Source organism: Helianthus annuus, chromosome 6 (assembly GCF_002127325.2).
Source record: "Helianthus annuus cultivar XRQ/B chromosome 6, HanXRQr2.0-SUNRISE, whole genome shotgun sequence".
NCBI lineage: Eukaryota > Viridiplantae > Streptophyta > Magnoliopsida > Asterales > Asteraceae > Helianthus > Helianthus annuus.
The window spans coordinates 38,227,242-38,245,005 of NC_035438.2; positions in this window are offsets into that span (position 1 = coordinate 38,227,242).

A 17,764-nucleotide genomic window follows, 5' to 3' on the forward strand; every position below is an offset into this window, starting at 1 on the left:
AAGGAAGTATATACCTATTGTCAAGGTCAAATGGGATGCCCGTAGAGGTCCCGAATATACGTGGGAAGTGGAATCCACGATGAAAGAAAAATATCCTCAATTGTTCCAGTAAATCTCGAGGTCGAGATTTCTTTTAAGGGGGTGAGGATGTAACACCTCGAAAATTTACGTCCAATAATGCATTGACACGTGTCATAGACTTTGCATATGCGAAAACATACTTTAGAGGGACTAAAATTGACAAATAGTGAAAACTATGGAACGTAAGGGTCCAAAGTGTCAACAATGGATAAATAGACTCCATAATAACCCTACATAATGTTTATAACCCTAAACGGATAGATCATGGATCATACGAAGCGGAAAATGCACGAAAGTGAGGAATTACAAACTATAGGGACTAAAAGTGTCAACATGTTGAATTTATACCTCTGAGTGAACTTTTGGCAGCCCTGAAACTTTGTAATGCTAGAATATACTCACTAGAATATGTGGTAAAAATTTCATGAAGTTTCGTTATCGTATGAGAAAGTTATGGCCAAAACCGTACTTGAGGGGTTAAAAGCGTCAACGTCGAATTTCATGACTTTTCGGGTGAGCGCAAAGTTAACCGAGGACATACCATGTTGGTAAATGTCCCAAGGTTCTTAAAAATCAGATTTGAAGGTTTACGAGTCAAGATATACTGCAAAAACCTCGCGTGTAAAGAACAGGGACCAAAACTGCAACTTTTAAGCAAAGTTTGGAAGCTGCAGACCCCAGGCGCCCGCCTGAGGCCTTACGCGGGCCGCGACCCAGCGCCCAGATGCAGAACTCGCGACCAGCTGCTGTTGGGTCCGAATTTTGAGTGCTTGACAGCTTTCAGCACCTCCCTTTTGCACCAATCGAATGCCATGCATGTTGGGACACCTGGGGGCTCCTTACAACACCTGAAACCTCCATAAATCAGATCAAATTCATCACTTTTGAGGGTCTTGAGTAGTAAACAAGAACACTAGCAAACTTGCAAGAATTCACCAGGCATTCCAGGAGCATTCTGATCAATAAGGCTACTTCCAAGTCCTATCTAAGCTTCATTAGGACTCTTGTAAGCATCCATAACTTCCTCTAATTCGTTCTAGCATAGATTTTTAGCCAAAAGTCAATCCGTCATAGTTATAGTTTGACTTTTCGATTAAACGAATTTGGCTCTGTCATTTCTCAAATTGAAACCACTTATAAGTTGGTATTTATGTGGGAAACAAACCCTCAAAAGGGTATTCTCTGATTCCCACTCTAAGCATGCTATTTGTCGAGTCAAAGTTGTTCTTAAAAAGTCAACAGGAAGTGTTTTTGCAAAATATAGCATAAATGGTAATGTAGATGACATGCAATCAGTTTGATCATCAAAATGACTTTATAATAAATGTAAGAATATGTTTTATCATGATTAACTCGACAATCTTTAGTATAAACTCGGATCGGAACCGAAAGTCTTATAAAACGACTTTTTCGTTGACTCTCGATTCGGATCCATGCATGCATGTTTGAGATCTGTATTAGAGTTTATTTTTGACCATTTTTATTTATGTGTAACTCTCTGGAATTTTTACAACTTGAGTCTATGCTTAACCGATTCATATGCATGTTTCCGATTTATGCTTAAAGTTGACTATTTTGCCCTTTTTGATATAAAACGTGATTTTTGGAAAAATGAAAGAGTAGAAACCTTTATTACTGATTTATAAACTTGCACCGAAAATTTGATATCAGTTGGAGGTCCAGATTTTGAGTTATGGCTGATATCGTAAAACTATAGCTTTATGTTAAATAAACGGCGCATTTAGCGTATAACCTATTTAAGGCCACTTTTTGATATAAAACTTTTTACCCACTGATGTTATAGAATATTTTGGGATTTTTGAAGATTTTTATTTAATTTTTGGCTGATCGTATCATAGGTCGCTAAGTTTGATTCGGTTAATACCGGTTTTGACCTTTTAAGCCATAAAATGAGTTTTATAAATCCTTTTGATCCCAAACCTTTTTCTACTGATTTTATTTGTTAAATAAAATATTTTGAGCATTCTGGAAATATAAAAATCTCAACTTTCTTTTGAAAACCCGGAAACGGCTCTAAATCGCATTTCTAAGCGTTTTTAACGCATAGTATGCGTTATATCCATATTAAACATATAAGGGTTATACCTACTGATGTATTTAGCATATTTTTATAAAATAACAGTAAGTATAAGTTTTTGAACTCAGATTTCCAGTTTTGACATTTTTAGCCCTTGTGAAATTACCAAAATACCCCTAAGGTGCATAGTTTGATTTTAAATGATAAGTTTTGTATATGGGTCATACCCTACTGTTATAATATGTCAAATTAAGTATATTTACTGTATAACTCAGACCTGTAACTCAGATTTCCAATTTAACTCTTTTATAACCTTTTAAATGACCAAAATGCCCTTATAAGGCATAAATTGAGTTTAAATTCATTCGGGGCATAATGGAACATAACTTGGTGATATTATATCATATTTAAAGCATATTACCTCAGGGAACTTGCATATGACTCTTTTGGCTACCCGTAACGCTCTTTTAGCGTTCGGTTCGGTTTATGTAACTAGTTTGCATAAATTGACCGAAACGGGTCAAACGTTATCATTTTGTCTCAAAATCCAGAATGTATTTAGTATACCCATATTATACAAGTATTCAAACTTATCGGGTCTAAATCACATTCTATCCGGTCTTCGCTTAATCGTGCGCTTGAACCGTATCGTCCTTAAACTAACCGGTTAAGCTTAGGCTTAAATAAAAGACCCGTTAGGAATCTAATAGGTTATTATAAACCTTTGTTCCAGAATAGGAGGCCCAGTAAAAGCTACCCTCACTTGCCAATTGTGATTCATACTTACTCAGGTAAATACTTTTTAACTTATTTTCCCTATACGGGCTTGGGTTACGGTATATAGAATACCGCTTGATCGAGCGTACAAAATCTTGCACCCTTGGGTGTTCAATTGAATAATTTTGATCGGCTCGTTTAAACAGTCTTGTTTTACTTTAAGCCTTTGGGGGGTTAATGACCATGTCCCGGATATCCTTGGCATCATCTTACGAGATGGCCACGACCTGAGCATGGGGTGTAGGCGTACACCCGTCATGTATAACTCATTAATGTGGTGTGTCTATTAATCTTTAACCCGGACAAGATCCCGGGCTACTGAACGCACGAGTAACATGTAATTCGTTCACAAGATTATATTGCATAATTATCCCAAGTTATAAAAATATTTTTATGCCATGTGCATTTAAATCAATTTTCAATCATTTTCAAAATGAGTCAGTTAATTTGTATTTACCAGTGTAAACTGACGTATTTTCCCAAAAGGTTAAGTGCAGGTACTACACGTACTAGGCTGGCTGTTTCCTAGAGCGTCCACAATAGTCTCGCAAGCTCGGACGACAATAAAACTGTTGAACAATTATCTTATTTTATTTGATCCGCCTGTGGATCCGTTTCAACTACTCGTGATATTTAATATTACATTTTATTTAAAGTTGAAATGAATCTATTTCTGCTTCCGCTGTGCATTATTATATTGTGTTGTTTGTCTATGATGATGCCAACTACGTCACCATACCCTCCACCGGGCCCACCGGTGACACGTGGAAAATGGGGGTGTGACACAGTTGTAGTTGCTGCTCCACTTGAACTACCTCCGAGAGTTACTTGTAACTCAGGGGGTGTAACCTCCTCAGCTGTTGCTGGGATAGCAGAGGTATGAGCATCAGACCCAGTCACTTGTGGAGGTATACTCTCAGTAATAGGTGATAGAGAGGAACTGGTTTGTGTCTGTGCCATATCAACTGCATGCAACATGGGTATTATTGACTGTGGCAATATGATTGGTGAGGGTATGGGTGTTGAAAGAGACATGTCCTTGGGATCAGGACTGTGGAAGATGGATCCGAGTGGATACAGAGCTTCATAATTTGGTGTCCCTATGCTTACAACCTGTTCCTTTTGTGAGGATGCAGGAGGAGTTTTAGGCTGGGGTTGAGATCTTTCTTCCATCTGTTGTGAGGAAGTAGCAGCAGTGGTTTCTTGTGACTTTTGTGTTGTCACTGGCATTGACTCTGGGATCTCATCTTCCAGAGTTGCCTTTGGTGTGGGTTTGGTGGGTTTTCTGGATGTTTTTCTTTTGGTCTTTTTGGTGGCAGGTGTTGGTTTCAAAGCAGTGGGTGTGCTACTTTGATCACCTGGAGCAGTGGGCTCAGCAGTGGTTTCTTGAGGAGCAGTAGCAGTTTCTAAAACCTGCTCAGCCTCCTTTGTTTTTAATTTTATTGGTGCCATCATTCTTGAAAAAGTTTCAATTGTTAAACAGTTTATTTTGAATGAGACACCTTGTTTAGGCAATTCTGCATCTTTCTCAACAAATTTTTGTTCAAAATAGTAGCTTAGAAATCTTGGAAAGAGCAGAAATGCTTTATTATCAACGTTCTTTACCAAATCATCAAATATTTCCTAGGAGTAGTTATAGTTTTTATCATTTAAAATTGCATACCCCAGGCATTGGATTTTCGTTGGTATCTCATTAAAAGACGTTGTTTTATTAGAAACACACATGAGCAGTGTGTGGAATAAAAATCTGGGTGCAGAAGGGAAGTAACCCTTTTGTAGGGTATCCCTATTTGGTTGTTCTGCATAGCCCCTGTTCATGAAATCCTTTACCAACTCGTCTTTTGTAAATGAGGTTTTTCCATTTAAATCATCGAGTTTAAAGGTTTCAGAGATGGATTTTGGTGAGATGTTTACCTTCTTACCCTGTATCGAGGAGTTGATGGCGGCGATGATATCTCCTTGTTTTTCAAGGGTGGCATTTTTCCAGAACTCTCTCTGGGTATCAAGGTAAATAGGAGCGTCTGCTGTTATCAAAGTTTTGTACTTTGATGCAGAAAGGATGTCAAGGATGGAGTCGAAAGTGTGGTTATCGGTAGGTTTTGTGAGTATACCTACATAGTTGTGTGGAGATTTGTAGCGAATCTCCGGTGTTTCAGCGGCCATTTGAGTGGCATCTGCTGTTGTGGAGGAAGATGATGGTTTTGATTTTGATTTCGATTTTGGTTTCGTCATTTTGGATGAAGAAGATCGAAGAAGTTTTTGGAGTTATGAGAGGGAAACGGCTATGAGAAGAGAACTTTTGGAATTCAATTCGACAGTAAAACCCTGTTTGGATTTAATCAGGGTTTTATTTAGGGAAAAAGTGATTGCTGATGTGGCAGCGGTTATTTTGATCTGAAGGCTAAAAACTGACCACGTGTCAAACATCTGATGGAATGATAAATAATGGAGGACAGTTGTTTTGACAACTACTGATGAATCAAGTATCAGTAGTTACAACGGTAATAAAATGAAACAGTGGATGTAACAGTGGATGAAACAAAGATTTTAAACATCAGTGTTTTGGAGAACAGAGGTTGACACTTTAGCAGTGGACAGACTTTAGAGAACAGATGTTAAGGCACAACAGCATTTTAGAAACAACAGTGGTAGAAGACAAAATTGGTTCAACAACTGATAGTGCAGCAGTATTTCAACTTTTGACAAACAATGTTAGCATCTGCTTGTTCAGATGTAGAACTTGATTTTGCTTTGTGAAGGCACAGTATCTTATCTAACATCTGCTGAGCATTTGAGATGCTATTCTTAACAAAATACATTTTAAATGTAAATTATCAAGATTAAATTGTCAGCAGTTATCTACATGGAAATTTGTTCAAGGATTTGCCAAATGTCTATTATTTTAGACAATGGTTTAGCATCCCAGATGATGAAAACATTTCTACTAGAGCTGCTCATTTTGTGTCTAATTACTAGAACTAGAACATGAGTATCTCAGTAGTCTAAATCAATTTGCAATCAATTTTTGATCTGTGAAAACCAAACTTGAGCTTAACATGACCTTGATATGTGTGTCATTTCCTTTTGATCAGTTTTAGGGATAGTAATTACACACAAAAATAAGGTAATTACATCCAGACCAGAGATGAACTTTTACTATAAAAAATGAGTAAAAGATCATAATATATATATATATATATATATTTTAAATACATCTGGTTTTTATTTAAGAGGAAAACACCTTTACAAAAATCAAAGGAAGTTTTGAAAATAATCAAAAAGATCCGACAATTTTCCAGTAAATTCATGATCATATTATTCTCAAGTTATTTTGACCATTGTTTGGGTCATTTTCTTGTCAATTGATTGTAAAGTCCTTTTAAACACCATCACTGAAGATGTTATTGTTACCAGAACAATTCCTGTGTTGATGAATGCACACAGTTGCAAAATGATGACCACTGATGATCTAACTTTTAAACCTCAAAAGTGTTTTATGCTTATACTCTTTTCTTTTGATTTCAAAAGTTTTTGAGATAGCCACACTTTGAGATTTGTTCATTTTTCTTTTTCCCTTTTTACCCTATTTATTCATATGTTCAGAAATACTCACTAGGAGATTATATTTTGAACATACTTTGTCCATAATCACTTTGAAGCAATGTTTTGAGAGATCTGACCATATTTGATCATATTTTATTATAGATCTCACATTTACTTATGATTAGGACAGTTTTGACACCTTATTTTCTCAATGTGTTTTGGACAAAGTTGATTTGGTCCTTTTGAAGGTACTCAACTTGCCTTTGAGCACATGAGAGATTTTGCCTAAAGTTTTGTTTCCCCCTTTTTTGTGTCAGCAGTATTCTAGTGTTTAGGATGAACACAAGTTTTGCTGAACTGAGGTACATACTTTAGTGTTTATTGAAAACATCACAAATATCGAAACAAAAATTGAAATCAATTTTGAAAACATCGAACGATCCCATAATTTATCAGATATTTTACAGATCTGAAAACTATGAGTGACATATGCATGAAAACACTTGTTGTGTGAGATTTGTGTGTCATATGACATCTTGGTTGATTTACAGAGTTTTTGAATAACCATTTTGACCATGATTCACTCGTTACTCTGTTTTTCAACTGGATACAACCAATCCTTTAGTATCAATAACTTTTGAGCTGAACTGTTATGTCAAATTGATTGTTAGATCGAATTTGACTGTCCAGGCTCTGATACCAATTGTTGGGATCTGGGGGCCATCATGATTGTGTTTGTTTGCATAAAACGAACAATAAGTGCAGCAGAAATGAGTAGCAAACTTTGTAAACATAATCAAAGGAAAGAATAGATTAATAAACAATTGCTTTTCATTAAGTCAAAAGATTTACAATAGAAAGCAAATGATTACAGCAAGCTTACAATCTAAACTCCCCCTCAGCCTGATACACCAGAGTTGGTTGCACAAGATGAAAGGATTGAATTGAGGAGGTGAACTCACTCAAAACGAATCAAGTATAACAGTACAGAATACTGTCATATTTATAGGCAAACCAAACTACTGATTTACCTCAGCTGACGTCACCATGAAAGTGACATCTAACGACCTAACAAACTACAAATACTGTTCTATACAAACTACTGACATACAACATCTGATAATCATCATAATACATACTAGAGATAACTACTGCTTCACGTTCCACTGTTATAGCATAAGCACTGATTACTTGACCATCAGTGCTTTCTTCAAAAGGTGATCAGTCTTTGAATGAGCAGTGCTTGAGTCTTCAGCAGTACTTAGAACACAGCAGTAGATAGAGCAACAGAGTTTGTCTTCAGCAGTCTTTGGAGTATCATCAGTGTTTGGTTTATCAGTTGTTGTAGTAGAGCAGCACTTAAAATCCATCAGCTGTTAGATAACCACTGTCAAGGGGAAAGCATAGGGTAAACTGCTGCTTATTGATGGTCCACTGATGAGATCCGGTTTTGGCTTTACATTATCTGTTCCTCTGTTAGGGTTCAATCCCAACAACTTGCAAATCCCACACGCCTTAGGCTGGGATTTCTGTTCATACCTACACCTCCCGAAATGGTGCTTCTTGCAAACCTTGCACTTGGGCCTATCGCCCGACTGTTGATCATTTTTCTTGGTTTCCGACCCCTTCTTGTGGTCACGGTTCCCCCTATGTTTCTTGCCTGACTGACATGAACTATCATCCTCACGTTTTCTCTTTTCAGAGTCCGCATTTCTTAATGATCTCTGTCTCACTGCATCCAGAGTGAGAGACAGAGATATATCAGCTACAGATCTAAATGTGGTAGGCCGAGAGGCTTTCACGCTAGCCTTGATTTCTGGGGCCAAACCCCCTATGAAACGCGCGATCCTCTTGGGTTCCGGGGTTACCAGGTATGGAACCAATCTGGACAAGGTGTTGAAACTAGTAAGGTATGCCTGGCAGTCCAGGTTCTTCATAACTAGCGATAGGAAATCAGACTCTATCTTTTCAACCTCATGCTGAGGGCAGTAGTTATCCTTGATAAGAGCAACAAATTGCTCCCATGACATATTGTACAAGGCATCCTTTCCAGAGGCTTGGATCAACGCCCTCCACCACGCTAGGGCTTCACCTTTAAATGTCTGGGATGCAAACTTAACTATATCCCTCTCAGCGCAACCACTAATATCCACCACTGTCTCTATTTCATCTAGCCAAGTCATGCAATCCACTGCCCCTTTCTCCCAAGTAAAATCCTGGGGTTTACAAGACACAAAGTATTTATACGTGCAACCCTTAGCACGTGGGGCATCATCAAACACAATCTTCTTGGGATGAACACTGTTTTCATTTGAGGAAAGTCGGTCATCATCCTTCTTAGGTTTAGGTGGGGTAGGTGGTGGTTTGCTATGAGCCTCAGAATGAGTCTTTGGCTTAACATGTGATGTAGATAGGGTTCTACTATGGGTCCCACTGTACTCAATGTACTGCCGTTCCAAGGCCTTTGTAACCGCATCATCCACAATTGCTTTCAGCTCCGCACCAGTCAATTGTATTTTAGCATTATCATGGTTTTCCACCAGATGACTATTGACTTCATCCGACCCAGCCATGTAGCTTTAATTGCTACATATAAAATAATGGGCAAGGTTTTTATTAAGAGGCTTTTATAGTATTTTATTATTTTATTAACCAAGGTTTTAAATTGCCATTTTAGGTTAATTTGTTAAAATTTTAGGATCTTTATCATTACCCTAAATATTTTAATAATAGCACATACGGCTTAATCAAATGGACAATTTAATTTAATAATAAACCAGGATTTCACAATATCCAGGTGTTTAGGTCTGAATCATAGTTCATCACCATAAATTAACAGGGAGTCATAAGCTACCACTGTTCTTAATCCCAGAGGACATTTAATTATTGCCCATAAGCACTTCGCCTCAAAGAAGCGGTTAAATAATTAAGGGAATTTAAAATTAATCCCCTTTTTTTAAAGGACGGCCTGTGTGACTTTACTGATTCACAGTTTGCCAAAAATGTTAACATACGAACAGATGTTAACAATAATTGGAATCTATTATGTGGGTTCTACCATCTTGGCCATAACTACAACAATGCATAGGCTAGGTTTACTTCCAAGATTCCTTTAATAATTAACGCAGAATAGTCCTAATTTGAGATGTTAATACGGATCTTGATCTAATTATAGGACTACCATCTTGGCCTTGTTTCATTGTGACATGTGGCTAGGTCTTTGTCCTTTTTTGATTTTACCATTTTAATATGATGGCAGATCTTTTATTATTTTCATTTATTTTATGTTTTGCACATATAAATAATAATAATAAATAAAATGAAAGTTAAACTAGAACATCTCATCAATTGTCTAAACAAATACGTCATTTGCCCAAACGGGACTTCTACGAAAACAACATGCCCACGCAGGGGTGACAAACAATTAAAACAAACCCACGCAGGGGTCAACTAAAAGACATGCCCACGCAGGGGCAGAATACAAAATGACAAGCCCACGCAGGGGCTGAGTACTGAAGCTAAAAGTCCACGCAGGGACTTGATTACATCTAAAATAAATAACAACAAAAGGTCTTCAATGACCCCTTCTTTTGGTCTTCCCTTTGATCAAATCTGATAATCCCTTGAAGAAGCCTCGTGTGTTACTGCGCTCTGTTTGGATCTCCCGTTCACATCGGTCCAATCTCTCAAGGACCTCTTGCTGGCGCTCAGGCGGGATCAACTGTGGCTGCGGCGGCTGGTACAGAGGTTGTGGAAGTGGCGGACGCTGGTACCCATAAGTTGGGTAACCAGTGGTCCAAAGACCACCATAAGGTCCCTCTGGGTGACTAGCATTGTAGTCCCATGCCTCCTGGTACGGGTCTACATCAGCATAGTTGTAATGGGTATGTGCCGGCAGCTCAAAGGGGTTATACACCGCTGACCCGGCGTAGGCAGGGATTGGGTTGTCAAAACCCACTGGTGGCGCCATAGGCGCAGAGTTGACCTCAGGAATGGGGTTTGATGGACCTCCCATCTGTGGTTCTTCTTCTTCCTGGAGTGGAGGATAGTGGCTGCCACTTGAGGGCTGAGGAGTACTGATACGGACTCCTCCTTGCACGGACATCCGTGCGTTTGACCTTCTCCGCCTTGGTGGCTCCGGAGGCGGCTGCTGCTCTACTGGCGGTGGTGGTGGCGGCGTGACTGCCCTGAATCGAGAATCCTCGGGGGGATCCTGTTGCTGTTGCTGCTGCTGCTGCTGGTAAGGCGATGAGTGCTCGGACGGTGTGAAATACCAGTCCCATTGTTTGAATCTCTCCTGATAACTGTCGGGACCACGATAAGGTGATCCGTGAAAGGATGACCCGTCGGAGATTTCGATCGGGTGGTTTGGTGTTCCGGACGCTGGTTCCACGGGGTCCGTGTCTTCATCCATCTCATCATCATGGTTTCCTGAGAAATGATCCTCAGGTCCTAGTGGGTTGAATCCCACGGGTTCTGGAAAGATGTTAGCCGGGTTGAACCGGCTCTGGAAGACTGGGGTTGGGTCGCCATACGAATGATGGGAATTCGATCTTTGTAAAGGTATGAATGAAGGTGGTTGGTCATTGGGCTCATTTTCTGAATTGGGCCCGAAAGAATGCAATTATGAGGGCGAAGAACTGAGAGAGACTGATCGCCTCCCAGGCTCAACATAGAGTCTCCACGGCTTTTGTGGGCTCGTACTCATAGTAATAGAGGGTGTTCGCCGGTGCGATGGTCCGGCTTCGTGATCGTGACCCGTGACTGGGCCTTTGCCTCGTCCTCGAAGAAATCTTGGCGGCATTTTGACCTGCAATTAAGGTTAAGACAACGACCAAAATATATAAAATAAAAGACCAAATAAAACAAAAACAAAACAGAGTTTGTCTTATGTTCGATGTCTAGACTCGGAACTCGAAGAATGTGCAATTCGTGTACTGAGATTAAACACAAAAGGCTAGTGTTTAATTCACTCAGTGTTGGCTCTGATACCAACCTGTCACACCCCTAATTTTCACGTGTCACCGGTGGGCCCGGTGGGGGAGTAACGTGACGTAGTTGATATCATCATAGTCAAACAACACAAATTATAATGCACAGCGGAAGCGATAAAATAGATTTATTTCAACCAAACATATTGTAATATCCAAGTATCACATAGTAGCTGAAATAGATCCACAGGCGGATCAATATAAAAAAAGAAAATAGTTCAACAGATGAATGGCATCCCAAGCTTGCGAGACTCTAACGATGCTAAGGAGTAACCAGCCTATTACGTGTAGAACCTACACTTAATCTTTTTGGGGAAAATACGTCAGTTTACACTGGTAAATACAATTTAACTGACTCTTTTTGAATATATTGAAAAATTTGATTTAAATGCACGTGGCACAAAACTTTTTATAACTTGGGGATAATTAATCAAGTTTAATCTTGTAAAAGAATTACATGTTCGTTATGCGTTCAGTCGCCCGGTTCATGCCGGGTTTAAGGTTAATTGACACACCACATAGTATAAAAACCGCGGCGGGAAACCAGCGGTTATACTTTAATAAATATGGACACATTGTCGGGTGTACGCCTACACCCGCGTGTCAAGGTCGTGGCCATTTTGTAAAATGATGCCAAGGATATCCGGGACATGGTCATTAAGCTCCCAAAGGCATAAAACAAACAAAACCAGTTTTTTAAACGGGTCATATTGATAATACCCAACTACTAATGAGTTGGGGTGAATTGCCCGACCAAGCGGTATTTTATATACCGTACCCCAAGCCCGTATAAGGGAAAATAAGTTAAAAGTATTTACCTGAGCAAGTATAAAACCACAATAAGCAAATGCAAGTGTCTTTTACTGGTCTCCTATTCTGGAACGAAGGTTTATAATAACCAATTAGAATCCTAACGGGTCTTTAATTTAGCCTAAGCTTAGACCGGTTAGTTTCAAAGGATAAATACGGTTTAATCGCATGAAAGGCGAAAACCGGAAATGGAATGTGATTCAGACCCAACAAGTTTGGAGACTTGTGAATTATGGGTAAACTAAACACATTCTGGATTTTGAGACAAAGATGATACGGTTTGACCTGTTTCGGCTAATATGTGTAAACTAGTTACATAAGCCGATCCGAACGCGAAAATGCGTAACGGGTAACCACATAATTCATATACAAGTTTCCTGAGATAATATGCCCTAAATATGTTGTGATATCAGTAAGATATGTCCTATTATGCCCCAAATGATTTTAAACTCAAATTACGCCTCATAAGGGCATTTTGGTCATTTAAAAGGGTATAAAAGAGTTAAACTTACATTCTGAGTTATATATCTGAATAAATCAGTAAATATACTTAGTTAACTTTGTTATAACAGTATAGTATCAAATATATGTGAAATTTATTAATTATAACCATCTTATGCACCAAAAGGGCATTTTTGTAATTTCACATAAGCCCTAAAGGTTAAAACTGGAAATCTGAGTTTCAATCTTTAGTTTACTGTTATAATATAGAATTCTACTAAATATATCAGTAGGTATTGACCCTTATACATATAAACTAGTTTTGACATAGACTACGTCGTAAAAATGCCTAAAAAGGCGATTTGGAGCCATTTCCGGGTTTTAAAAGAAAGGCTGATATTTTTATAATTCCAGAAGGCTCAAAATAATACATTTATCATAATAAATCAGTAGAAAAAGGTTAGAGGCCAAAAGGATTTATAAAACCCATTTTATAGCCAAAAAGGGCATAACCGGCAATTACCGAAACAAGTTTAGAACTCTAAGTTATATTCAGCCTAAAAATATATAAAAATCTTTAAAAATCCCAAAATATTATGATATATCAGTGGGTATAAAGTTTTGATATAAAATTTGGGTTTAGTTAGGCTATATGCTAATTACGCTAATTAATTACTAAGAAAGCTTCTAATTACGCTAATGAGCATAACTTAAATTTTAGACCTTAAACTGATGTAAAATTTTGGGTACAAGTTTATAATTCAGTAACTAAGATGTCTACCCTTTTATATTTTTAAAAATCTCATTTTATGGATATTTGGGCATAATAGTCAACATATGGCATTTAACGGAAACTTGCATAATAATTAGACAATTAGTGAACTAAGCCGTATAATCACAGGAGGTTATACCGACATGTTACTAGGTCCAAAAGAAGCTCTAAGGCATTCCTAATTTTGGCTAAAACGGGTCAGAACTGAAAGTCAAAGCGAAAGTCAAACTATGCGACTTTCGGTTCCAAACCGGGTCTAAACAGAAAATTGTCGAGTTGAACATGTTGGGACATGTTCTTACATTAGTTACTATGTTATATTGATGATCAAACAGGTTGCATGTACCCTACATTGCTAATCATGTGTTAATTTGGATTTAAGCATTCTGTTGACTTTTTAAAGTGTACTTTGACTCGACAATTTACATGGTTAGAGTGGGAATCTGATAATACCCTTTTAAGGGTTTGTTACCCACATAATTACCTTCTTAAAGGTATTTTTAATTCGAGATATTACTAAGTAATTATGGACTAATCTCGAAGTCAAACCTTAATTACGATGGTTTGACTTTTAGCTAATTAACTAAGCTAAATGGGATTAAAGAGGATTAGGATCACTTACAATGGTCCTAAATAGGATTAGAGACTTAAGGAAATCTTGGTTGTTGTCCAGAGAAGCTCCAAGGTGCTTGAACAAGAATGCAAGTGAGCAAGTCCAAATGGTCACAACTCAAGCTTCTTATATAGTGCACCTCATGGCTCAAGATCATGCCAAGTGACCCTACAATTGATGTGAGATGGTTCCAGGTGCCCCTATGTGGCTAAATACTGCCTAGCAAGTCCCTGGTTTCGAATACCATCCCTTTAAGTCGGTGTAACAGGCTGAACAGGCAGCTGTCCAAAACCCGCTGCCAGCGACAGCCTTACGGACCGTAAGCTTAAGGCCTTGCGGTCCGTAAGCTCCTCTTGCGGACCGTATGCTAAAACAGTTACGGTCCGTAACCGACCTTTGCTGAAATCGCCCAGGTATGCACCTTACGGACCGTAAGCCATGACCCTTACGGTCCGTAACCGATGGTCAGAAGACAAAAATTTGCAAACTTTCAAGCCTTGACCATGCAATCACACAAGTCCGTATTCCTGCCATCTTTCTCAGTTGTGGGACCTTCTTGCACAGCCATTGCATGCTTGTAAATGCCTTACATGTTTCCTACTTCAATTTGGATTCTTGTGGGATTCAAAGTGACGGAAATTACAAGAGAGTCTTAAATACTCATAATAGTTGAACAAGTTATATTAACAACTCCCAACTCTCATTAGATTAGGATTGAAAATCAGAATTTCTTGTAGTAACATTATTAGTAGTCCAACCTCCATATAAAAGATGGAATTTTATTTATTTAGAAACAACCGGTTAACATATAAGATGTTTATCGAATGATTTAAGGATCTTGGGATTTATAAATTTATTCGCTCAGAGGTATTTTAATAACATGTCGCCCTTGGGTCGTTCAGAGGTATTTTTAAATAACATGACGCCCTTTCTTTTAAAATCCTACCATACATCTTTTTATTTGATCCGGTTTTCCTGATACGTTAGTCTCTTATGACACGTGTCTTTATTTTATTGGACATGAATTTTCGAGGTGTTACACGATCGGACTACCGTCCGATTGGATTACTCTTTGGATCATGAGATAGTTGACTTCAACACCTAATCGACTTTTCAACATGTTCGATGCACGGAAATGCCACCCGATCGAACTACTGTCCGATCGAGTGACCTCTTGCTGAGGACATGTCCTTCACTGAAGTACCAGCCGATCGGGTTGCCGACCGATCGAACGATCGTCCGATCGACCGACCTAAAAGGCAAGGATACTTCAAGGTTATCAGATGCTACAACGAAAACTTCAAAAGTCAACCATCATACACAAACACATCCTACTCAAAGGAAGAAATAATCCACTCGCACAGCCATCCGATCTGACTCCCGTCCGACCGGACAACTGTCCGAACGGACTGTCAACCGAACGGTCAGCCGTCTGATCGGACTACCGTCCGATCGACCATTTGTCCGTTCCATCGACACTTGTTTCCGTTTTACACATTGCTTATCGTTATACTATCGAACTGTTCTGGCTAACCTTACTCTTAAGCGCTCATTTCAATCCATCAACCGCTGTGAGTATACTCGAACTCTTTTTGCTTTAGCACTTTTGGGTGTTACATACGTTACTTATTCAAAATCACAATCGAACACACTACTCAATACTTTAAACACTAACCATTATCGCATGTATTATGTGACTTAATGAATGCTTGTTGTTATGTTTACACATGGAATGTTGTCTACCTGCCTTAACGACGATAGTACTATAGTTTGGACTCAGCACCCGTTCACACGGGGGTTGTTAAGGAAAATTACTTGCATGGATTACGATGGTAATCATGTATTGCGAACTGCCTCGGGCAGTCAACCCGCAGTCATTGGTATCGATAGATCCATGTCGATAATTAACATGCTTCGTTTTCCTCTGTGTACTTGCTGGTTATGCGTAAACTATTTCGAACTCTATTATGCTATTATCAAACTTGTATGCTCACCTTTACATTTTATGTATTGACTTTATTTTAACGTATGTGACAGGTGTTTAAGATGCTTATCTGCTAGGAAAGCGAGGCTATAATAAAGCTCCAGAGCCCAACAAATAGTTGTCTGTAGTGGTCAAATTTTGGGTCTCTAGAAGCAGATAACAATTGCTGTATTTAAAATCTGAGTTGTCGGTACAGAAACATTTGCCTGGATTTTGTCTGTAATAATTTGTTTACTGTTTGAGATACGGTATGGGACGTGTTATTTAAATCGAATAGTAATGATAATTGTTATGGAAACTTCTGGACAATCTGTTCACTCAGTGCCATGCCCCGATGATTCCGCCATCGGTTGGGGTGTGACACGGTAGTATGGTCTACCTTTTTCTGATGTCATAAGGGTTGGTTGCCACCTGTTGGTTTGTCGAACCAACCTTTGTGACCGTGACTGAAGATGTCAGTGGCCGCAATTCTAGTTGTAACCTCTGCGGTAGCGGATGCAATGCTGTAAGTGCCTTGCTCTCGCTTTATGTTTATCAACTGGACATGTAACGATGATCCCTATTTTGTGGGGTGTTCGTGTCCTTCTAGGTTAGCTCTCAAGTAACCGCACGTCCTTTACGGTTACTTCATTCCGTTGCATTGTTGGACATGTTTGGTCGAACAAACTTGCGTCATTGTTGGCCGTGTTTGGTCGAACAATGTGAATCTAGATAATGGTCAAATAAACATGGTCATAGGCATGGTTGTGCCGATGATTGTTTATTCTATGCAACTCATAGGTGGGCAAACAAAGTCATAAGCAGACTTGTTACCACTGTTGCTTGGCTTGTTGCTCAAGGAGATCACCTTAGAGACTTTGGAATCTGGGTGAAACTCGTCCGTATTCATTCTGTAGCCACTTTCCTTCACGCTTAGTTGGAAAGAAGTTTTTCTGGAAGTAGCTTTGCTCAACCACGTGATGGCTTAGTTGTGGCTCTTCCATAGCTACCGTTCGGGTAGTTGCATTCAGCCGCAGCTACTCATGAGTGTCTTCGATTTGAAGCAGAAGACTCGCTTTAAAAGAGTTTTGTGCTTGGATATGGCTCTTGAAGGATCAGGAGTCAGGGTTGCTGATGTGCGGTCACTCATCATACTTATCCTTTTCCCTAACGAGAAGCTGTTTGCATCCCCTCTGTGGTTGTGAACCGGACACGAGGGATTTGAAGCTTGAAGAAGCTTGGAGGGACTGCGGTTTACTTCATCCTGAGAAGCGGTTTTCGCAGTCCAAAGAACAACGATGGTTCTGAGTATCTAACACACCTGTGCGGGCTCGTGTGTGTTATCTCCGCATATTCCACGTGTGCTCGTGGGTATATGAGGATGTTATACCCCTTTACATAATGTAGAGATATATATTTTTGCCTTTTTTGAGGGGTATGTAAAAAAACGACATGCGGTATGGGTTATGGTGCGGTATTCCAGGGAATCCGCATGCCGCTTAAGTTTGGATATTGTTGTCGCTTTTTTGTTGTACACATGGCAGGACGCACGTGTGAGTTGGTAGAAGTTGGTGGGATTTCCTGGCATGTGCTGAAACGAAAGGACGTTTGCACTGCCCGAGGTAATAACTGCACTGTAGCAGTAGTGCGAAAAGTCCCTTTTATCAGGCGCGTGGACGGCTACCCGCGAGTGGTAACCGTCAGCAGAACTGTCGCTTGTACACGTGTCGTCGCA